General features: G+C 35.1%; 1 long non-coding RNA gene across 1 annotated transcript in view; it reads left to right on the top strand.

Annotated features, from left to right (window-relative positions):
* Nucleotides 1–22857, top strand: part of LOC139437269 (uncharacterized) — an 83042-nt gene that overhangs the window by 11918 nt on the left and 48267 nt on the right. Inside the window, exons 2-3 of the long non-coding RNA XR_011647006.1 lie at nt 1472–1506; nt 2519–2565. This is a non-coding gene — a long non-coding RNA (uncharacterized lncRNA). The remainder of the gene's footprint in view (nt 1–1471; nt 1507–2518; nt 2566–22857) is intronic.

Genomic DNA, 22857 nt, shown 5'->3' with positions numbered 1-22857 from the left:
GTGAAAAACTACTTCTTCCATCATAATAACAGATTAATTAAAAACCCACACTTTTATTTAAAGCCATCAAAGAACAGTGGATGCAGAGTTGTCTAAAAGAACTAAATTACAGAGTAGAATGAGCCATTCATGGGTATCTTAGTTTCCTAGATGCTGACAAGTACCACACCATGTGTTCATTTAACAAGAGGAATTTATTGACTCAGGGTTTCAGAAGCTAGAAGGCTTGCTTCTTCCCAGGGTTGGTTGGGCTCTGACTAGCTGGCCAACAATCCTTGAGTTCCTTGGCTTTCCTGTCATATGACAGTGTGCTCTCCTTTCTCTTCTGGATTTCACTGATTTCCAGCTTCTGGTTCCTTCCCATGGCTTTCACTTCATAAGACTTCCAGTTATAGGATTAAGACCCAACCTGTTTTAGATGGCCACACCTTAATTAAAAATAACATCTTTACCAGGTCTTATTTACAATGCGTTCACACCCACAGGAATGTGACTTAAGTTTAAGAACATGTTTTTTTTCTGGGGTAAATAATATGATCTGCCATAATAGGTAAGCAAAAGAATAGGGCTTGCTTTTGTACTTGGAGCATTTTTTTAGTTTTATCTTGTGTAGATGGAGAAGCAAACCTGCCATAATCAGAAAACATTTGTTGAGACATCAGAGAAGTCAAGCATCGTGGGTAATCATGAATTGACTATTTTTTTTTAGTTTGGTTTTATCATTTTTAATTAAGCTGAGCTTTTGACAAAACATTTTTGAATGAGATTATATTTTTTCTTGCTGGAATGTAGAGAAATGTAAACCTTTATTCTGAAATGAGTGAACTTATGCACTTTGACATCAAATTGGTGAACAATAGAGTTAATATCAATTTTTTAAAGTAAGGTGCTTGAATTTGTCAGGATAGGACAGGATGTGCTTCATGATATGCTAGACTTCAGGGCTTCAATCCAGCAAGAATTTCTTTTGCTGCCAAAGGAAGGCTTTGCTCGTCGCTTTCTTCTAAGAGGCTCTTCCATTGGCTACTAGGCGGTGTGGAATTCATGGCTTTCATGGACACGATGTAATATGATGCAAAGTTTAGAAGGATATGCAGGATGTTTCTAGACCTTGCCTGGATGTGGCTAACATCACTTCTGCCCACATTCCATTTGTCAGAACTCAGTCACAGTACTGCAATCAAACTACAAGGAAGGCTGGGAAATGAAGCCTTCTGGTGGGTCCAGAAGGAAGAAACAGTGTGGGGAACACAAACTGTTGCCTTTGGTAATGTGCTTAACCAGATAATAGACTGAAGTAATTTTTAACTCACATCCAAAAATCTAAGTGTACTTCAATACATAGACAAATGGGTGAATAAGTCCCCAAACATCTACCTTAAAACATATGTTTCTATTCCCAAGGCTTCAATAATTTTAACCAGGGAAGCTTTTCTTTTGCCCAAAACAGGAAAAATATCATCTCAACAAGAGCCCCTCCAGAAAACAGAAGATGACATTTATGTAGTAAGTTTAAGTTATGGAAGTCTGAAATCTTAATGAATAACTGAAAATAAAACTCATTGCTATATTGCTATAAATTATGGATTTTTTTTTGGCTTTCTGCATGTATTAATTTAAGTTTTATACTTCAAGTCATGCTTCTAAAGTTAAATCAATGACTAAAGTAGCTATTAAACAATACCAACATTATGTTATAAGATCCTGATCTGCTAGTTTTCCAAGTGTTTAACCACAGAACAGCATTTAAAATAAGAGCAGAGATTTCAAAAGAACCATTGACAATGCTAGTTTTTGGTGGGGAGAGTTGTGGTTCTTCGAAATTTCAAGAATCTAAACTCTTACATCCAGAAAATGAATAATATGAAATCTTCAAAAAGAACAAGATAGCTTATTAAATGATATTTACATGCATTGACTATTCAAATGTCCTAAATTTTATGGGACCATTGCTACCACTTTTCTCACTATTGGTAACAGATGAAATGTCCATTCCATCTTACATTTTTAAAAACTTTCTTTGTATCTAGTCATGAAGGTCATGGTAAAAAACCCAAAAAACATAAAATGTTTAACAAGAAGACTGACAAAAATCTCCTTATTCCCAACATTCAAAAGCAACACCAGAGTTTTGTTTTTTCTGATAATTCATTTAAAAATGTACACATTTACCAATTACCATATATATAATTTGTGGCTCCTAGTGTTTGGATTATATTATAACAAAGAATTTTACCAGCTGATTCATATAGTTATCTAAATATTATTCCAGTGACTTTATAATAACCACCCCATGATTGCACCATAATTTACTTAGTCATTTTCCTAATATTGGATATTTAGATATTTGGCATTTTTAAAAATTTTTATTAAGAATCTTATTCATCGTTGTATTCTCATGAAAGTCTGCAGAAGGAAAAATCTGGACCCAAGAGTACAAATACTGTAAAAACTTGGAAAACATAGTACAAATTTGCTTCCTATTTATGTTTCTCCATCTTTTCTCTGGAATTCTTAGGATTCCTCTGTGGCAGTTCAGAAGAGGAAAGTATAACACTGTGTGAGGTTAGTTTTCTTTCTGATATAATTATTCCCAGGGTTGTCTGTCTCTTCACTAACATTCCCTTGCAGTCCTAACACATCTTTATAGCAACACGATGTGCTTTGTAATTGGAAAACATGAACCCTTACACCGATTTAAAATAGCTCTTCTTTCAATTAGTGGAACATTTAGTGCTATACAAATTATAAAATATTCTCTATATTAATTACTTTAAACCTCCTAAACATGCTTTACAAGAATAGGATGATATTATCCTTATTTTTATAAGGAAAAGAAGACATACATTAAATTTCTTGCTTCTGGCTCTAAAACTAATAAACTCAGAACTTGAATCCCTATCTTCTGCCTCCTAGTTCTATTACTTCTGAACTACAAGACACAGCAGTTCTTGGGAAATCTTAATGTTTACCTTCTCTGATAAAATGCAGCAACATTAGTCCTCCCTTTGAAAGGGGAGAACAGCATTATGTCAGACACAATTTAAATGTAATAACAATTACCTGACATGCAAGCCAGTAGGAACATGTGATACCCTTTTTTAGTGTCTCTCTGTTTTTAAAAGCTGAACCACATCAGCTTTTTCTTACACTGTATCTGCGATTCCTGAGGAAAACTTGGAATCCAAAATGATTTTTTTTTAAACGAGCACTGTTTTCTTCATGTTTGGGGAGACTTTCTTTTGAATTATGAAAAGAAAATCTTTCTAACTTATGTATAAACAAAACCTGCTTTTGTCACGAGCACCCTCTAGAAACCAAAGATGGGCATTAAATTACCCTGAGCACATGGCTCCTTGCCAGTAATTATTCAATATGAGTTTTACCAAGTTTATCTAGAATATGAGGACCTTGTATATACAGCTAAAGGGAAAGACATGGTTAAAGTAATTATCTGGCATATTTCCACAGTGTAGACAGTCAGTCTGGCTCATTTGGAGTAAAGAATAATAACCCAGCACATTCTTTTTGCCAAAAAGGAGTTATTTGGCAATTCACTTCAATGTGCCTCAACAGATGAACATTAAATCTATAAGATGCCAAAAGAGAAAGAAAGCATGACTGCCCCGGAGTACTGGAAAGCCTGCAGAGGGCCTGACGTTAGGGGAGCTACTAAAGAGAAAGGACTGGGAGATAGTGTGAAAGGGGTTTGTGAATTAAGATTGTGGAATCTCTTGTTCTTACATCTCTGATCAAATCATTAATTCTCCCTGGGAAATTTCTTACCAATTTTTAGATGTCTTTCTTTTTCCCTGGAAGATAAAGATCAGACTTCTGTATGTCTGAGAGCTATGATTTTATCTGGTGATTAATGAAATGCACTAGACGATCTCCAACAAAATTTTCTTTCATGGAGGGTATTGGGATAGGGAGAAAAGGAAGTTGATTGAAAAGCACCATGCTTGTTTTCCCTCTGAAGAAGTATAATGAGGATCTGACTACCCTCTCTGACAGTCAATGCCCTTTTTAGTTATCTTCCCCCATGCTTCATTCCTCGTTGTGGTTTCCTAAACAAAGAAATAACTACTGCCACGAAGAGATCCCCATCTACAAAGAATAGTGTTATTCATAATAATTGTTAGATTTTTCATTTCTATTACCAAAATAGAAATGGTATCTAGTCTTCTTACATTGACAATAATTCGGGAAAAAATTATTCAGAATTTTTTGTCTGTTTATTCTGTTAAAGCAAATTGATCAAGGACATGGATGCTGGTGGCAATTTGCATGGGTTCAAATATTGCCTGCACTGCTTGTTGGTTAGTGACCTTACTTATCTCTTTTGGTCTCAATTTCTTCATTTTCATGAGAGATAATAACAGTCTCTGATAAGAATATTATGCAGAATAAGTAAGATGATGTATGAAAAAGCTCAAAGTTGAATCTAATACACGCAAATCAAGCAACAGTTATTAAATGTTAGAGTTGGTAGCAGTGTCAGTGTGCATGCTCTCTAGAGTCAGATTTTTTTGTGTGTTCTTAAGCTCATCATTTAATCTTTCAGAGCCTATGTTTCCTCATCTGTAATCTAAAGCTGTGGTATGGGTTTCATGGGTAGCTTGTTGTTGTGAACATTAAATGGGGTAATTCATTTAAAGTATGATTAGAATATTATGTGGCATATGATAAATGATTAATAAAATATTATTATTACAAATATTATTTACCCGTACATGACAAAATAATTTTCCAAGATAAATAGTAAACAAGATGTTAAAAAATGAAACTCTGCATGATAAAGGCCTATTTAATTGTAGAGAAATTACAAACACCAGTGTATTAAATATAAATATAAATATAAATAAAAATACAATTATACATACACATATAAATATATTCGGAAAGAAAACATTATCAACAAACATACTGTCAGTCTTCCGTCTGTGGTAAAATGAGATGGTGTATAGAAGATAACAGCTGCACTCTGCTTCCAGAAGATGATTTTAGGTTTGGAATGTAGAAATACATTTACAAACACATCAAAGCCCCCTTTTTTTATTTATTCTAATGGTGAAGAATGTGGCAACCTCCATCTTGAAATATGGGGAGTATATTTACTTCAGGTGAAAGGAAATTATGGAGCCCAAAACTATTTAGCTCAAAAATCTAAATCTAAACTACTGCTGAATATGTTTCTTTCCTTTAAAGAAAATACTTTCGGAATATCCTGAACTGTGTTCTCCTTTTTGCCTACTAAGCATAGATAATTCTAAGAGCCAGGAATACCTATAATGTGAAAAAGTAAGCAAGATTATTTCAAGCAAACATACACATAACACAAAAAATCCTTTTCATGTAACAATGTTTGGTGCCCAGCAGACACCCAATAAATATTGTATGGAAGAAAAAATTCTAAGTGAGCTTTTAATCATTCTTGAAATTGGAGAAAAATTGGGGGCTGGTGAAAATTGGGTTGATGTGATTGCCTAAAACACAAGATCTCTCATTACCAAGCCCACCCTTTAATATTCTGCCCTATAGTATTGTGAAAACCATATTTCTCCTTTGCCATTTGCCTCCTGCTAGACTTTCTGCAACAGATGACTCTCAGCAGAGACTGGGAACCTTAAGGAGGGGCAGGGGACTCACTTTTTTGTATTTCCTTCCTGTGGTCCTCAGTTTCCAGCTTCATTTAGTCCTCCCTGAACCAACCTCATAATCTTCCCTCAAAGATATTATCTCCAGCAGATGACATTCCTTCCTCCGAAGTCCAGCTTCCAGCTTCAGGATACTTCTGTGAATTCTGGAGACCTAGCCCTCCAGCAGGTCTTCTCCTCAGTGGGTTGGGTCCCACATGGACAGGCCCCTCCTTTAAGTTCTAATATTTGGGAAAACAGTTTCTTCCCTTTGATCTGGCAGCTTTTTTCAAAGTATTTCTTCTGTGTTTTTTATTTGCTTTAACTTAATTCAATACCCGTTTAATAAATTGCCTATATTAAATTCTCTCTGTTAAAACAACTAGGATGTCTTTTTTTCCCCCTAAGGGGAGACTGTGATATACTTAGCAATCCTCTTCTGCCTGTCAGCAGGAAGAATACTCAGCATTTTTCTCTTTTTTGTACCAAAACAAAAGATGCCCCCCTGCCAAAAACACATATAACTAAACTGATAATTAAAATGTCATTTTTATGTAACAGGCATTATTAAACATTTGGGTAGATTAAATGTTTTATATCAAAGTGATGCCAAGAATATAAAACTTAATTGTTACATTAACTATATTAATAGCAACCACAACAAAGTGATTCCAAGAATATAAAACTTAATAGTTATATTAACTATATTAATAGCAACCACAACAAACGACAACAAAATCCTAACTATTTCAGTAAACCTGAGCTAAAGGCTCTTATCAGGATGCCCAGCTTGACTTTTCCCTCCTCACAAGAGGGCAACACAACACACAAATGACACTTTCCTTATACAGTGTAGTTCACCTTTTTAAGTTGCTATGCCTTTCCCTTTCTGCTCCTGCTCTAGCACCTACGTTTTCACACACAGATGACTAATCTTTTTATTTGACTAAAGAAAAACAGACTCCTCAAGGGGAATTTGGGTACCAGCTTTAAGAATACAAACCACACAAATAAACTCTTTTTAGTAAACAAGAAATTCATAGAACTCAGCCTGGTTTTCATTTTGTTGTTGTTGTTGTTTTAATTTGTTGTATATTCACTAATCTTTCTCAATCCTCAGCAATTGCAAGAGAAATAATGAACTAACAACTATTGTAGTTCTGAGCAGAAGGGTGAGGAAGAGGTTCAGCTAATATGAAAAGAGTATAGAGAATACCTATCACTATATTTCCAAATTTTGCTACAACAAATTTTAAACCAGTTGTCATAAAGCAAAAATTAAAATGTTAAAAGAAGCCTGAAGCTTTTTTTTTTGGTAGCATAGTGGGTTTTTTTTTTTCAGGTCCCCTCATTCCTTGCTGTGACTTGAATTCTTTCTATTTGATTTCTTAGGATCACCTTGGTGCAATGAAAAGGCAGTTAAGAAATAGAAAAGGAAAGAAAGAGGAATTGAAAAGGAATGTATTTATAACCTTGGTCACAGGTATCCTAGGAGTGTTTTTGTTTTAATAATTAATTAGCTTATCAGTTCAGAAATGCTAAAGTGACTTTTGGAAACCCTTGCTCTAAGGCTATTGGCATCATAAATGTTTCCTGACTGCAGTTTCCTTAACTTTCCATTTAATGTCCTTTTCCTTGAAACTAAAATCGTTTAATGAAATCTGACACTTCAAGGCCACCGACTGATCTTCTGAGCAGAAGGTATGCAAAGGTGGCCAATTCCATTAAATTAAGGCCCCTGTCCAGGTTGTGATGCATCATTTTAGAGCAGACAAAATGCAATACAGCCAGGAATGTTCGGAGACATAACTAATAACAAGGGGGAAGAAAGAATAATGTGGAAAAATCTGAAGGGAAAATAAGTTCAACACAGAAAAAAAGAAGAACAGGAGGTGGGGAAAGGAAAAGGCACATGTGCAATTTTTTTCCCCACTTATTCTATTTCCTTTATGTTCCCTAGTTCAGGGCCGCTAGTAGAAGATTGATACATTTATTAATTCTCCATGCAGAAAGACAAACAGTAGACTTAGTCCGGTGGGATTGAAATGTCTGGCCCCAGGTGTCCCTGCGGAATCTTCCAAAGTTGCCTAATGGTCTTTGACCACCACAGACCCATTTAAGGAATACGGTATCCATTTTCTAAAATCTCATTTAGACTCATACATAAAATAAAATCATCCTGCCACAATGCTCTAGTTTTCTCTCTGGTTCCTCTTTTTTGTTTCTCTTGTTTAATTTAAAATACAGGGCTAGGGAAAGGAAAGACAAAAACAAAAACAAAAACAATTTAAAGGACGTTCAAGATAGCTTTTGTAATATGATTTTTCCTTTAGGTTTGCAGAAACATGATGAAACAAACCTTTTTTTTTTTCATATAAAGTGATAGTTATGCGTTCTCCTTTAGAAAGTCTTTGAGCAAATATTCATGGAGTAATACTTTCACCAACTTTACATGCTTTTTAAGTTAAGATTTGTCTGTATGGGAGCATCAAAATATTGACTATATTATATTAGTGTTTTTCTTAGCATTTAAAAAGAAAAAACAGGGTGAAAACTATTGTCCATCTGTTTAATCTTTCTTTTTGCAGTTGAAGTTTGCTGTTTTTAATTTTTAGAACTTTTCTTGAATCTTAGGTATTTAAGGAGTGAATACATTTTTATGTATTAGGTGAAATAGTAATATAAATGGAATCTTATTTACATAGCAAGTATTTCCCTGTTTTATTACTCCTGGTACAACTCTGACTAATAGCAGCAGCTAAAAAAAATGAGATGATCAGAGGTTACTCTGATTTTAATTTAGGACTTGAAAGTAGGTAAATTTAGAACAGTTGTTTAAGACCTTTTTATGAAAATTTTGGGAATTTCTTCTGCACAAGGGAAATAAGTACTACCCTTGTACTTAAGAGTACCCTTTTTGTGTGTAAAAGAAAATATATTAAGATATCAGTAAGAGACAAAAATAATTTTTTGAAAATCAATTTATATGTGAACCTGAAAAATAAACATAGCTTAAGTATGAGTCCTGGATAATGAATTGGAAAGGGTGTTATTTTACTAAAGTGTTCAGTTATGTCTGTTTATGTTATTAAGTGGGATGAGATAAAGTACATATTCATCTCTTGTAAAAAAAGAAAAAGGCAGAATACGTCATTTTAAGTAATTATGTTCATTTATCTTAACTTTATATTTCCTTGGGTTGGTTCCTGAAATCAACCATGAAACCAACCTATCTACAAGATTTGAAAAAAAAAATTATTTTCAAACTTTCTTGAGCATAGGATATTAATGCAAAATTTTAGTTAATATATTACATTTAAACAAATCAGTATATAACAAATTTTATATGTAAATTGACTTTACTTTTTTATTTTATGAGAGCCATATTTTTGGAAATTATTATTAAATGCAAATTAAAATGTTAAGTATATAGATAAAATGCCATACAAATATACATGTATACAAACCTAATATAAAATATAATTTTGTGTATATATATGTATATATATATATATGCAGAGAGAAAAAGAGTCATATTTATTAGATATGAAATATAAATTCATAAAAAGACTTTACGAATTTATCCATTCAAAATATAACTCAGTGGGAAAGCACTGTCCCACTTGTGGATCCTTAGAATTTGAAGATAAGTGTTTTAAAAGTAAATAAATCAATACTTTATAAGGTTGAATTCTTACATCATCCCATACAAATTAAATAAAAATTTAAATGTAATAGAAACAAATAAAAGTGATATTTTGAAATAAATTCCAAGTGTCAACTTCTTTCTAAGAATGCTATTAAACCAAATAAAAGTGAATATTCATTTCTCTAACAAATTTAAACTTAAAATTTTTGCATAGCAAAAAATAAATAAACAAAGAAGACCAAAAGCCAGGGTGACCTTCAGAAGAAGGGGAAATAGTGGCAAAATATATGGTAATAAGCTTTTAATAGCTAAAATATATAAAGAACAACCAGAAATTCAGTTAGAAATTGGTCTGCATTACAGTAATAAAATCACACCAACACATGAAAGGCAATTTATGAGAGAAGTATACATTACTAATACAATTCTAAAAGATAAACTTCATAACAATGAATACATATGAATATAGCCATGAGATATTACATTTATTCATCCAATTGCAAGTCCAAAAAGAGTAATAATACTCATTTGGACAGGGCTAGGAAGAATAGTCATTTGCTTTATACAGTTGGTGGAAGTTTAAAATATTAAAGTTCTTGGTGAGCAATTTGACTGGGACTTTTCTGTAATTTAAAATTTCTTTAAAAATAAAGTTAGATACATGTACAAATATGTTTATTGCATGTTTGTTTGGAAAAAAGAAAACTTGGAGATTTGCATGTGACAGTAACTATAAATAATAGAATACAGTGCAGTCATTAGAAAGAATGCGCTAGATCCATCTTCACCAAGCAAAAACAAAGCTGTATACCATATGATATAATAATATGCAGTATAGTTAAGTTGAAGCATGTTTATATACCGTATTATAGTAAGATTTAAAATTTTGGAAGTGCATGTACAAACTTGTTAACAGGTTCATGGAGGGAATTTCTTTACCTTGTAAATAATAGGACATGAGCATGATTACATTTAAAAAATAATATTTAATATATGACCATTTTTTCAACTGTATCCTCCACAGTATCACTTGGCCACAAAGGGTAAAAAGTCACCTGCTCTAACAGTCTGCCAACCTCCCCAGTGTCTGATGCAGAAGGGACTCAAACGGTTGCTATTCCCAGCTCAAACCTGGTCAAAGGGCAGCAGGTCTATGAGAGAAGCTACTGAATATCTAATTCATTTCTCCTCATTTTTATATCTTTCTCCCTTCCTTTCTATCAGTTTCTCTGCTTATAAAACGGGTATATATCTGTAAATATTTTAGGCATGTTAGCCCTACCCAGAAAGTAATTTCATCATGAGGACTTGGATGCTGAGCAGGTGCTGCCATCCTCCTGCCACCACACGAGAGTGGCTAAAGAATCACCACAGTCCTGGCCATGTCCGAGGAAAATATGCTCTGCCAGCTACAGGAGCATGAAAAAGACCACGTTCTTCAGAAGAGAGAGAGAGAATTCAGACAGGAAACTGAAGAATGCAAGGAAGCCTGTAACATAGTGAAGGGATTATGGACTTTGTGGTCAGGTGGGTCTTGGTCTCATCTCAACTCTGCTAGTTAGTTGTTTTAATACAGACATTATTCTTTCTGTTCCTCACTTCATAATTCGTAACTATTACAATGATATTTACAACACAAGGTTTTTTTTAAACAAATCAATTTTATTGATGCATATTACTAAAGCATACAATTTATCCAAAGTGTATAAGGTTTTTAAAGTTGACTTGACATAATGTAGCATAGCTCCTGTCAAGGAGCAGGGGTTTAGCAGAAGTTGGTGTCCATCTTCCCACATCTCATGTCGCTGCTTTGCCTTAAAGAAGGGGATAGGATTTTTAATGTGTGATATCACAGAAGTAAACGAGCATGTCTGGAAAGAATTAGGCAAAATCCCAATTCAACCAAGGTAGTGTAACTCAGTTTTTGGAATTAAGAACAATGTGGATGAGATGAAATAAAAATCAGGCTGACCTGATTATACATGACGAGTAGTGTGGACTGGATTTATTTCAGACTCATTTTTTTCATTTGTAAAAATTCCTGCCTCAAAGATCTGTGATGAAGATTAAATAAAATAAGGTAGCATTCTATTGGAAATATCACCTATAATTAATTTCTAGCTTCTCTTTTTATGCTGGATGTATTGGCAAGGAATGAATGATTATAAATCCCTGACCCTGAAGATCCATTTCCCTGTTCCTTGAATGTTTTTAACCATACCACTTATCATGTTGAAACATGCTCCATACTTTGGTTAGTTTTATTTATTTTCTGCCTACCCCCACAGATTGTAAACTGTACAGAGGCAGAGATTTTGCCTTCATTTTCAATGATACAATTCCAGTGCCTCTAGAAGTGCCTCAGCACAGTGAGAACTCGGTATTGTTGAATAATAAATAAACAACGATCAACACCGTCTCAGACACATCAAAACTGAATGTGTAGGCTTGATCCTATCACCTCAGAATGAATGGCTTTTATTCTTTAGTTTTGATAATTAAAATCTCTAATCTGAATATATTTTACTGTGGTTTTTTTGGGGGCATCAGGCTAAAGTCTACTCAAAAAAAAAAAAACCCTGGAGATGAGATTTTTTTTTCTAGATTGTTAATTGATGAATAGAAGAAAGGTGTTATGTGATAGCAAATTTATCCAAGTAATAATAATAATAATAATAATAATAATTAGTGGACTGCTATTTTCATATCCTCAAACTTGAAGATCTAGCAAATGAATAAAAAATAGTATTTTAAAAAGTTGCAAATCATGTCCCTTTTTAATATTCAGGCACATCGAGCATCAGAAGATAAGGAGAAAACCATGCCCTCAAACACTTGCCCTGTGTGCCGCCTCCAACATGTTAATATAAGTTTCCATGTTTTAGAGCTTGGCAAGGAAATCCTTAGGAAAATAAAAGCAATCCACTGTAAGTTCACAGTAATTGGAGTCTATAAGTTATGTTCTTGTCTCTAGGCCAGATCGTGGTGGCAATGAAAATATTTGGAGCTAGTCCTGGCACACAACTTTTGATATTCAGGTGAAATTCACTAGGAAAAGAGTCATTTTAGGTTAACCTGAATCTGAAGCCTCATTATATTAGAGACATAAACAGTCATTTTTTGGATCCCTACATTTCGTTTTTTAGCCAAACGTAGAAGTGATTGTGGTAGTAGGGTAATAGGATGTGCTGAAGAGAGTATAAATGGTCTCATTCTGGTTTTAATGGTCATGTCTAAAATAGTGGTCACCTTTTGCTGCTCTAAAGCCTTGAATTCATAAATTCATATATATAAATAATTGTAAATGTATATGATTTCCTAGCCAACACACCTTCATTTGTATACTAAAGGACTCTAATTCATTGTACCTTCAAAATATATGAACGTATGTGTACATCTGTATGTGTGTGTATTCTCACGAAGTGCACGTAAGTCTTTTTACCCCTTCCAAATCAGAGGTGGAGCAGGGAAGAGGCTCTAATTTACAAAATCAGTGGTGGCAATTAAAGGATGTCAAGTGATCTAAGTGTAACCAATTAGATGACCCTGCTCAAGGCTCTTCACATTTGGTCACTCTCTCAAGGTGTGTTTTCAGGCAGTGACTACAGTGTAATTGAGACTCCATGACTATGATGGTGTTGGGGTGAAGGGTGCTAACCAAGCAGGCAAGTGCCCAAGATGGCAGTTCCCATATGGTAGATGGGAGCCCAATCGATTGAGCCACAGCTGCTTCTCAACCCCTTTATATTTTAATTTTAATGCAACTATCATTTCCCTTTCTAATTCCCAGTATTCTTCTTTTATCTCAAAATTTCCTTTCATGACTACTATCTTTAGTTTAAGAGATACAGTATCATCTTGTATCTTTGTGAAAAGATGAACATTTTATAAAATTTGTTCTTATTCCTTGGATTAGTCCTTTTCTTCTAAACTAACTTTCTCATGCCAAAGTTTGTTCAATAATGTGCAATGGGATGATGTCTGGAATTGTTTTGAATCCTTATCTAAAATTTCCTGCCCAGGTAAAGGAGAAGAGAAGCTTTAATATTCACCATAGATTTATTTTGCCAAATTACAAACCCAGTAGTCTGGGGAATTAAGAGGGAGCCGGGCAGGAGACATCTGGAGAAGAAAGTTTCCTCTTGGTGTCAAAAAGATCCTTTTTCTTTATTATGTGGACATCCTGAAGTTAACTGGGAGAGAACTCCTCTTCTCTAATTGACCTTTCATTAGGAGCCAGCTATGAACAGACCCTTTAAATCATATCCAGCCACATCTGTGGTTGAAAGGGCTGAGGGCTGAGGGAAAGGGCAGGGGAGAGAGGATGGAGTCTGCCTGAGAATTTGGAGAACAGAAACATCCAATATAGTAATACAGAAATTGAGAATTAAAAATAAAATAAAGCAAATCAAAAGGATTACATCCTTAATTCAGAAGCCAATGCTTTCCCTTGGGCAAGAGAATAAATATATCCATTTTAATCAGTACCCATAAAGGGATTTTTTAAGGCATAAAAATGTGAGACATTATTCAGATGATTATGACTGTTCAAAGTTGTTTGATTTTATAAACAAATAGGAAGAAATTATTCTTCTTTTGTTTTAACTGCAAATAATGGTATTTTTCCCCTCACTTCCTTGCAGTTGCTCTTTGAAGGCTGCAGAATGGCTCGTTAGCTTAAGGGCACGTGAACTTGAGGGGCAGGTTTGGGAAATTTCGGTAGGGCTTAAGAACTAAAATCTTGTGAGTCTCAGCTCTATGAGCTGCATCCCCAGGAAAGTGTTAAGACAGGTTCCAGCATGCAACTTTTTAATGAGTAGATTGATGGTGAAATGAAACGAAGGCATTTCAGTAAACATGGGAGTCACAGGTAAGTCTGGGACTAGAAGTTTCCAATTCATTATGAGACTTATACAAAAGATAGCTACATCATCTGACATGACCTGTAATTGGGACTGTCAGGAAATGGATACACTAAGTCATAAAAAGCCTATCATTCAGAAAGACATGGAAGAAGTTACGTTGGAATGTTGTTCAAGAAAACAGAAATTGTCTACCAAAGATAAACTTAACTATAAGGGATGGGAGGAGATTGAGAAAGACAGAACCAGTGCTCTCAGATTTAGGTGTCTGTATAATGAATTGTTTTGATCTAGAATTTTTAATGGGTACATTGATGAATTTCCAGATCTTCTGCCTTCTAGTGTGTTCATCTTCGGAGTCATCATTATTTGCTTGTTTCACTCCATACAACTACACTGGCCTCCCAGGGTCTAGGCTGAGTACCAAAGTTCAGACAAATTGCTCGAACACAGGGCAAAAAATCCAATAAATGATTTACACTAAAGAAATCTTTGGACCTATCTCCTATGTTTTTATTCTTGAGCAATAGCATATCTGCTGTTATTGGAAAGGTAAGAGTGTGTTCTTACCATGAGATGTTTGAAAGGACTGCTTCTAGATTTAAGTGAAAGTGAAATAACGTGATCCCTTGGAGTCTAAGGATTGATACCGTAAGTGTGAACTAGAGAGAACTTACCTGTCTATTGTATTACAGCCCATGTCTCTTAAAAGTCAAAATAATCACTCAGTTCTTTACTTTGGCAACTTATAAGCGATCTCTATTCTTTTTAAAGGAAATTATATTCTTTTAGTTTAGGTTTTCAAAAAGAGGTGGGTTTTTTTGCTGCCTCTTTGTGAACATTTTATTCATAGACCATATTTACTTGGATTTTAGAATTAGTAAATTTACTGAAGTTCCAAGATAAAAAAAATAGAACTTATTTGTTATTAAGAGTAAGTTGATCTTACAAACTTGTTTTTTCTCTTTATAATGTGAACAAGATTTAACAATCATTTTCAAGAGACCTTTGATCAATGTTTGATCAAGTCATGTTGAAAAGTCTAAATTTTCTTAAACAAAGCCATTAAAATTTAATTCCCTTAAACTTATCAACACATTTTAATTTTAAAATATTCAGTTTCTTGTTTAAGCACTACAAATACCTCTAAAGAACAAAATGCTCCAAAATATTTAACACTCTAATAATTTAAATGTATAAATATAGTGAAACCCAAGCTCATTTAAACATTCTAATAGTGTAAAAACATAGACAAGTTCTCTTAAAAATGTCAACTTAAAATCCCAGTTCTAAGGACAGTTACTCAATTATTTATTTTAAATAGAAATTCCAAGGCTAATCTATTAAATGATATGAAATGTCAAATATTCTTCAAACATTGCAACCCCTGCAAAGGCCAGCACAGATTATTCTACAAAATGTGTTACTACCTTGGGCATGTTTAAGTTTGCATAACTATGATTCTCCTTAAACTTTTCAGAATTAAAATCTACTGATCCTTTATAGAAACAATTATACAATGTTGAGAATTCTATCTCACTAGTTTGAAGCTTTTTATTGACAGGAGATTTTTTTACTGAAATGCAGACTCAAAAAGAATTGTTTACCTGGCTGAGTTGGAAACTTGACTCATTATTACAGTTAGCATACAGATAGAGATGCTAGGTGCACGTTCTCCAGATAGACTAATTTTAGGACACATAACCTCAGAATTAAAGTTAAAATACTACCTTACTTAATTTTTTAAAAAATTTGAATCTGCCCAGTTATTTAATGACTTGATTAAATGTTACTGATCTATTTACTGTCTGATACTGTCTGGCTTCTTTCCATAGTATTCTTGGCATCTGAGCCACAGTTCTTGTCCCTATTTAAAATGAATCCATTGGATTTTGCCTATGTTGCTTATATTTGTCTAGCTTTGTATGTCTTACTATTGATAATTGTTTAAAAGCCTTCTAAATTACCAGTATGTTTTATTTCCATTTTAAAATGCCGTCAAAATGGACTGCTTTCAAATGGGATTTACAGAGGAATATCTGTAAGAGATGTGCTATAAATGAACGATTAACAAGTGAACCCCAAAGCAACAAAATCTAGTGTGCAGCTTTAAGCTATTTAAATTCCATTTAACCTAAATTACTTGTATGGAAAGTAATGTTTTATCCGATCCCAAAACCACCAAACCACAGGTGTTTAAGCAAGTGATGAACTTCTATTATTTTTCTATTCAAATAGATTCTTTGGGGTTCTAAGAAAATACTATGAAAAACATATACCATGTCACCAGTATTTAGGTGGGACATTTTAACATTGGCTGCTCTTTTTCTCACTTCCTTTCCCCTCTTCAGGGCATATAGATATAAATCACTTTAAATTCTTTATGGGACTTTACATGCTAAATGTTCTTTATCTGAAAAACCCTGAGCCATTCATTCATGCTAGCCACATTTTCATCATCTTTGACCTCTCCACCTACACACCCATCTGAAATGCCCTAATTATATGATAGTGAAGCCAGGACAGTTTATTGTTCTGCTTCTTCATTGTCCCTGGCATTATTCTCTGAGTTTGCTGATTTGGTTCTTGTGTCAGTAGTCTCTACTGTAGAAACAGCAAACCTGTGATCAGGGGTCATGATTTCAGATTAATGAAACTCACAGAACACTGTAGACTTTACCCAGTGCCAAATTTACTTATGTTTAAGAAAGGACATAGACAAGCAATAATAAGGCATGCACAGAGGCAGTACGACAGTGGTCTTGTAACGCCCAGGCACAGTTGCCATTCTCTCGGGTATCCCACAATGACCTGGGTGAGTAAAGGTACCACAATGGTGGGCATCAGTCACCTCTTTTCAGATTGGGGGTGGGGTACATAAGCTCTAGATGCTTTTGGCTTTCCTACCTTGTGAGTCATGTGGGTCCATCAGGCTCAGAAGTCTCTGACTTATCCCCGTTCTCTGCTGCCGTTGCAACTCTTCAGTGCTGGCTACTTTTTACTTGATAAACAAACCTGACAATGAAGTAGAAGTACTTGGTCTTGAGCACAGTAATCTCAACTCCTTGATCCTGGAACCTTGAATTAATGTTAGAAGGAAGACTTAATCAAGGTTCAGATTCTCTAGTATCAAACTGTTAATCCTTTTTTTCCAGATACATTCCTCAAAGTCTAATCTCTTTACCAAGGATACAGTTTGTAATCTGTCTTCTGTTCTAACTCTTTCTATTAGTCTTTTCCCTTTAAATTTAAGTGCTCCTCCTTTCCACATTTGCCCAACAGCTTTCTTTATCTCATCCATTTTCTCTTTAATTCCTCCTAAGAACTATAGGCACATGGGTTTTCATAAAAGAATCTCAAGAAGGAATCTACCAGTCTTCTCACTTTTGCTTCCCCTATCTTTCTATCTCATATAGAGAATTGGATTTCCTTCTCAGGTTCTTTAGCCTCTTGCAGAGGAGTACACTGATCTGCAAATACTGCCCCTTTCCCATGCTAGTTCAGGGGGGTGGTAAGCTGCTTTATCTGATATTTCCCCACAGCCTCTTTCCCCAGGTTTCTCTTTCACAATAAATCTACCACAATGGGTCTTCAACAATATGTGAATATAATGTCAAACACCTGATAATTGCCCATCCCAATTTAGTCAAGTCACTGCCGCCCACCCCTAGCCAGGTTGGCACAATTGGTTTGGTGGACCATGTGTATAAGTCCCCTTTCAAGAAGGCCATGTGACTCATTCACACTCATAGGGGTGTGTGTCTCACTTTAGGAAAACCCTTGTGTTACTTCCCGAAGACTGTAGCCCCCGGAAGACTAGTGTTCATTGTGCTTATTGTCCTACCTGTCAAACCAAAAGGAAGGATAAACACTCCCAAAATAAAGTGAGGCTCAAAGAAGAAATTGACAAGCACAAGGTATAGCAAATGATGCCTTCTAGATTCTCATCATTCCACGATAAATATGCCAGACTCACCACGGGTTGTTATGTAAGTATGGTCACTAAATTCATGACTCCTTGCATATTTATAGAGAATTTGGGAAAGAACAGGGATCATCCACTAAATTGGGAAGACCTCAGATTGGGTTTTCAGGCTAGCATGAGAAACATCCTGTTTTGGATGCCAAATGTCTGGGGAGTTTCTATATCAGGGACCTTATAGACCCACCTGATAAACCAGTTTTTTGCTGGACTCATCTAGAGGGGAGCTATTCAGTGTACCCAGGAGACCGACTCAGTCATGCTACTCTCTCTAGGCACAACGTGTTATGTTTTCTGGCAGCCAAACCAAATAATCTAGACTGTATGTTCTACAATCAATAAGTGGGGAAACCTGGGAGTTTTAATCATCATTGAACAAATTAGTACTCTAAATGTTATAGTTTCAATATAGGGCAAACTGGTTGTAAAATTTTTGCATGTCAAATTGCATCTTGTTTTAGATATGCTATAATTTTAAATACAATTGTAACAGCAACTGTCAAGAATTGCATAAATTCTGTGTAAAGTATATCATATACTTGCATAAAGAATAAAGTTATATAAACTATCTTTATACCAATTAGCTAATACTCCATTAAACACTGGAACAGATTTTGATACTATTTTCCTATCTGCTTCCCACTCACATATATTCAGTAGTATTCCATATATATTCACATGCGATTCGTATATAATAGGATTCAAAACAGTTTTATGTGTATTAAACTATTCTCTGTAATAAATTCATTATAAGATTTTATTTTCAGACTAATTTATTTCATTTACAGTTCCTTCTAAAATTTACAAATTGATAATATATACCAAGCATATCTGTATCTTCCCAACAACTCTAAGAGCAAAAGCTGGGCAACTATTATTCCCACTTTACAAATCAGTAAACTAATATTCTAGAGTGGTGGACCTGGGAGCTAGAACTAAACAGTTGAAAGTGGTAGACTCAGGACACCATCCCAGCTCTTGATGCCTGTATGTAATGAAATATTTATATATAGCACTGCTTCATGCAAAAAGGAAACTATGAAAAGGGAATAAGTACAATTCCAAACTTAAAAAAAAAAGTGATTTAAAATTCTGGCAAATATGAATGGGTAGCCAATAAACCCAGCCCTGGTCTTAGAAGCAGGACTAACTAAGAAAGGGGCCCAGTCTGCTCCATTCTGCACTTCAGTTTTGCCATTGTTTAATTTTTCTAGTCAAAGCCATTCATCTTCCATGGTGATCAAGTAAGCTGGGTGGTAAAACAACGGATGTGCGATTCATTGGAAGCAAGGGAATGGCATTACGAGGTAAAAGGAGGAAAGAGTTGGAAATCCAGGCTGGCGTTATTTGCTGCCTCAATCTCACCACAGGGCTCGAGGGAAAATATTGTTTTTCCGTACAAAGTGAAAAGAGAAATGTGGCTTCCCCTTAGCAGCTCTGTGCACTGGGGATTCCACGGAAGAAAACTGATCCCCCCTTTGCCCGAAGACTCATATCAGTTTCAAAGCCAGATATTTTTCTTTTTCTCCTAAGATAACAGATAGTATGGATGTGATGAATTATCGGTATCTGCTTCTAGCAGCATAAATTCACAGCTACTTCAAGAATAAGGTCACAAGGGGAATTAGAAACAAAAAAAAAAAAGTGTAGAATTTATTTTACTTTACTCTCTCACCCCCTTATATACCTATGTGTCTGTGTAAGTATTGTCAAAATTTTTGCAAGGCTCTGTTTCCTAATGAATGCTGATTTCATATTTGAAGACTAAAGATGGTCTTCGAAAATGGCATTATTGAGTATAAAAGTGTTGTGATTACCTCCCTATCAGGAATGGGGCGGGTGTTTCTAGCCAACCTTCTGGCTATACCAACCACCTCTCCTCAGGAATGTTATTACTAAAAGGCATAAACCTTGCTGTGTATATTAACTGAGGCCCTCTCACTTACCCCCTAAAGGTGTGTGAGTTGATATACCCATGCCAGCCCATATACCCAGAGCCCATTTGATGAAGCAGGGAGAAGGGAGGAAATATCAAATCTAATTTTTTGTCTGCCAGAGTTTGAGTTTTCTAGAAAAGACCATTTTTAAAAAAGAAGGGACTAAGATATTATTAATTGGATAGTTATAACCTACTGCTTAATGAAAGTGCAGCTCTTATGTATGATGCAGAATTTCCTAATGCAATGTCTCTTGAATATATTCAACATTTGACAATCTCTGAGAAACAGTATGGAAAATGTTGGGGACAGGGATAGGTGCAAGTTTTAAAATGAAAAGGCTGCTTAAATGGAGACTTTTGACATCAATAAAAATGTAATTATATTATTGAATTGTATGTGCATCTTTATTCTTTGTTTTCCTGTATAACTGTGGGAATTCTGGTCATGAATTCTTTGAAATTGAAATATACTGTATTACTTTGGGATAGAAAAGTAATTTAATATATGTTTCTATCCAAGTTGTACTTTAGGGTGCCCTAAGCCACAAGCCTTGTTCAATTATTATTACCATTGATGTTTATTACAATCCTAAAGAATAGAGTGGGTGAAATACCTTAAATTAGGATACACTGGTTAGATCGTTTATGCAAGATTAGTTTTCCGTAAATGAACTAAAATCCTCTCAGCCACTGCCTGTTTAATCCTGACTATTCATTTCTGTCATGTAACTGCCATTGACGTCAGTAGAAGTTCTTGATATGAAGTAAAAAATATATATATAAAGAGTAAGTATAAAAGAGCTCTGTATATTCTTGTTTATAGTAGGCTACCAACGGTATGTGCAGGGCTCTTTGCAAATTGGTCTGCTTAAATAAAATGTGTTCTTTCGCTTGTACAAATATAGTTTACTTATAAATGAATTAAGTGCAATTAAGAAAAGAAACTTGCAGTAGCTATAAGTTCCTTGCGTTTTCCTTATTTATTTTTCCAGAGTAGCTTCTCTAATCATGGAAACATGTTCCCCATGAAGTCATATTCAAATATTTGTTTTAAAGTGGCAGTAACTTCACACTGCTAAACATAAAGGCCTGCATTGATTGTAAAAGATTTAGGGACATCTCATGTCAAATGTGTTCAAACCTTTCAATGGTTGCTTAAGATTTTTCCATAATCTTAATGAACTTAATGTTTTGTGCCCATGTCCTTTTTCAATGCTAACTTCAGTCTTCTCCTTTGCTATATGTGGATGATCCTGAGATTTCTTGTTCTATCTGGGCCTCAGTGCCCTTATCTATAACAATTCATATAACACCTCATAGGTTCTCATTGTGACAATTAAATGGATAATGAGCTCAACAGGCCCACTGTTTTAATGTATAGTACACATGTAATAATTAACTGTGCTGAGTCATGTTTCTGGACTTGGGCATGTGGTGCATTTCCACAGTTCTCTGATAAATGATTTGAAAATGTTGATGCACCCTCCGACAATATATTTTAAGAATCGTTTTGCCTCCACAACCTGAAAGATTCCAAGAAAAGTCCTTTTTCTTTAGGTAAAATGTCCAGATAATTATTTTCATCTCCTATTAGTGAAATATACTTGGTTTAAGCAAAAGCAAGTGTCCCTAAACTGGAGTAAGGCTGACAAGAAATGTTGGTAGCTAACCTGTTTCACATGTGGCAACCACAATTACATTTCATACTGGAGCTTGTTTGCTTTTTTTTGCCTGCCCCAAATGGATTCCACGGTAGCTGGGAACTTGCAAAATTATTGCCAGTTATAACTAGAGGAAAAAATATATTGAGTTTAACTTCATTACAGCTACAGCACTTGTATCAACAGGGCCTGCCATGAAATGGGAAAGTTGCCGAAATCCATCAAGTGACGTTACTGTTTAGAATAGGTGGTGGCGACTTCTGCTGCTCCTGATTCCAGATCTTCTATTGATCCTGCTGCTGTGGTCTTCTGGCTCAGCAGGCTGTCAAGTTGGAGACGGAGAGCTAGGCAGGCATGGGCCATGAGCAAGATGAATCTAACAGACCTAAGTTGCAGCAGGAGAGTCTCAGGAAGTCAGTGATGGCAGAAAGAAATAGTAAGTTACCTAAGTCTACGCAGACAGGCATGGCCCAGAGTTGAATAGATTAATCAGGGGCACTAGCTAACAGAATTAACACTGACTCTAGCTTAGGAACTTTAACTTATTCATTTATTTATTCATCAAGAATTTACTGAGTTGCCAAATCTATGTATAGTGCTCAGTTGAGTACTGACGTTGACTAAGGCAGGATTTCTCAACCTTGCTATTTTGACACTTTCAAATGGATGTTTCTTTTGGGGGGATGGAGGTGGTACCCTGTGCTTTGTAGAATATCTAGCAGCATCCCCAACCATTAGATGTCAGTAGCACTCCCTCTCCCCAAATTGTGTCAACCAAAAAATGTCTCCAGACATTACCTAGAGTTGCCTGAGAGGTAAAACCACCTCTCTAATTCCACAGAGCTACTGGGCTAGAGGGATCTAGAGGGATAAAGTATACTATCCTTGCACCAGGAACTCCAGTCTAGGAGAACATGTCCTTTGGAACTCCTTCATGCTACCTGCTAGTTATATGTAATTCTTGACTCCCATTATGTCTAGAAAGTTGTCTGATGGAAACAGGATAATACTTTTACTCTGGGATCCCTAATAGTTTCTCCTAAAATTTGACCAGATATCTAGGTACAAAATGTAGAGATTCTCCCTCTCTCAAGCTAACCCTGCACTGGGAAATCTCTGAACCCAATG

The sequence above is a fragment of the Dasypus novemcinctus genome, chromosome 21, assembly GCF_030445035.2.
Source record: "Dasypus novemcinctus isolate mDasNov1 chromosome 21, mDasNov1.1.hap2, whole genome shotgun sequence".
NCBI classification, from domain to species: Eukaryota; Metazoa; Chordata; class Mammalia; order Cingulata; family Dasypodidae; genus Dasypus; species Dasypus novemcinctus.
Note: the sequence above shows the minus strand (reverse complement) of the source record. Positions and strands in the feature narration are given on the sequence as shown.